The sequence below is a fragment of the Notothenia coriiceps genome, unplaced genomic scaffold, assembly GCF_000735185.1.
Source record: "Notothenia coriiceps isolate Sejong01 unplaced genomic scaffold, NC01 NC01_scaffold00008046, whole genome shotgun sequence".
Taxonomy (NCBI): domain Eukaryota; kingdom Metazoa; phylum Chordata; class Actinopteri; order Perciformes; family Nototheniidae; genus Notothenia; species Notothenia coriiceps.
Genome location: NW_011340747.1, coordinates 286,635 through 289,190, shown reverse-complemented (window position 1 = coordinate 289,190; position 2,556 = coordinate 286,635).

Below are 2,556 nucleotides of genomic sequence, written 5' to 3'. Positions count from 1 at the left end.
TAACCGCGTTTCTAATTAGACGTGCTCTGCCTAATTTAATCCCACTGCTTTCAGTCCCAACACCTCCGAAACTCTCCTGATGACATCAACAGTGTAACATTTTCAAACATTAGAATACACTTTACGGCACTTTTCACCTCTCTATTTATTGAAAAATGTCCTAATTGCGGTGCTTCCTGTTGTTGCTGCCGGCATTAACTCCTTCTGTATCCTCATAGGCATTCAGCAGAGGAATAATAACACTCTGCTCAGTAACAAATTACCTCTCTGTAACCAGAATCACCAGAGTAAGACAAGAAAACATGGTGGGAGGGCCCTGTGGTAAATATCGGAGGAGAGCTTCAATATTTTTTTTCATTATCCAACAGACGCTCGGTACTTAGCACTTAGCGTGGGTCGAACCGCTCGTGTGAAGATATAGTGTGTGTGGCGTAGATCATTCAACCCCAAGTGATTTCCTCAGCAGTGCGCAGGTAGGCTGTGAACCCCGTCACCCCCCTGTGTGATCTACTTCCACTCGGCTGGCTAAAGAAATAGATCTTCCTTTTCTTTGTATAGCAGGAATGGCAGCAAGTCTTAAACTGCTGTTATTAACACAGACACAGCTGTTGGTTGTTCAGGGATTGCCTCGTTGTAAAAAAACAAGAAAATATATTTGTTTGCGGTAAGGATGACCCTAGAATGAAGGCGTTGTTGTGCAAAACTCTCCAAACATACACATAAAACAGGCTTCTGCACACACACACACACACACACACACACACACACACACACGAACACAGACATCCCATTCAGACGCTCAGCTGCCTGCCTCCCCCACAGTGTTGTTGCTGGGGAGTTGCAATTGCTGAATATCACCTTGAGTCTTGCCCATTTCACCTCATTTACTTTATTACAGCAAGTGTCTGCCATGAGCGGGGGGGGGGGGAAACAAATGGGAGGAATAGAAAAGTGGAGATAGAAAAAAACACACACAGACACGTTCTTGTGCGGACACGTACAGTACGTGCGCGCAGACCAGCGTAATCAGTCTCGAAGGGGACTCCATGCTAACGCCGAGGAGAGAGGCGAGATTAATAGAATGGAAAGGGGGAGTGTGTGCCTGTTTGGGCGGGGGGAGTGTGTGTGTATCGGCTTGCAGTGTGGGGGAAGGGGGGGGGGGGCCACAACAACGAACTCCTCTCCTAAAGTGGGACAAGAAAACGTTAAAAAAAAATTAGTCTTGTTGAACTGAAGACAAAATTTTCGACAGTTAGTGACATCGTCTTGTAAGGGCTTTTTCTCTACAACCACTGGTTTTTGTTCTTAGAAGGGTTTTGGCGGTTTTTGTGACCCGTCTTATAAGTTATATAAATGGTTCCACCATGTAAAAAAAAAGGTTCCTTCTGTCTTGGTGCAAAGTGTTAAACTTTATGTGATAACTTACACAATGGTATACAACGTTATTAACGTACATTCCGTGCGTTCGTTACCCGTGGAAAGGGGACCATTCACTGTACATTTCGTACCTATACGAAGACGAACATTAGTTTAGTAAGCCGTGTAGACCCACCTTCTTATTGGTAACTTACGTATTATTGTTGCTTCGGAGAATACATTTGTGTTTTTTCACAGCTAGTAAATTTGTGACGGACTACGTAAACCTACTACAGTACAATATTTTCCCCAATCCTCGTAGGTTTCTTTTATGTACAGTCATGTTTTGTACAACCGGTCGTAGCAAACATGTAACTTTTCGAGAGACGTCAACAACGAGAAGACGGGAAATTAACCATAAACGGTTTGCTGTAAAGTTTTTGTGTAAACTGACCAGTATGTATTGTAGGGTGGAGTCAAAGGACCGACCAAACACAACGTTAACGATAACTAAACAGGTAGTTCGTATTAAATGCTCACACACACACACACACACAACAACACACACAACACAACACACACACACACAAAGACGTTAGACTGCGGTCCTGGCGGCTCCGTTACTCAGTCCTGTAGTATTACTGGCACGCGACGAAACACCTCTTACCAGACACAGTTTTTGTCGAGGTAACACACAGGGCAGACCGCTCGACCTTTCCGGGGGGGACGAACTGTCCGTTAAGTTCTAAGGGATGTCGCCAGGTGTTTTCCCGGTGCAGCATGTGACTGGAAGAGGCGAGAAGGAAAAAAGAAAGGCGGAAAAAAAAAACAAAATGTTACCTCACACTCTTACGTTAGTAGTGTCGGCAAAGTCTGCCTCCTTTACTGTCTAACCTTCGTTCCACTCATCTCCTCGACAGGGGACCGTACAAATATCTTCTCGAGACGGTCCGCTCCGTCCCCCTTTGTTCATCTCCCTCCCTGCCCTCACCTAGCTTTCCTATTTCTCCTGCGCCCCCCACCCCCCCCCCGTCTCCCTGACTCTCGCTCGTCTCTTCTCTCAATCTACCTTTTAACGGTGCTCGTTTCCTACTACGCTACTTCACACTCCCTACTGACCTCTCTCGCCCCTCGTCGTAAGAGGAGGTCACGGCACCGTTGGGACTGCTACAAGTAAAGAGACCGAACACCGACGACTAC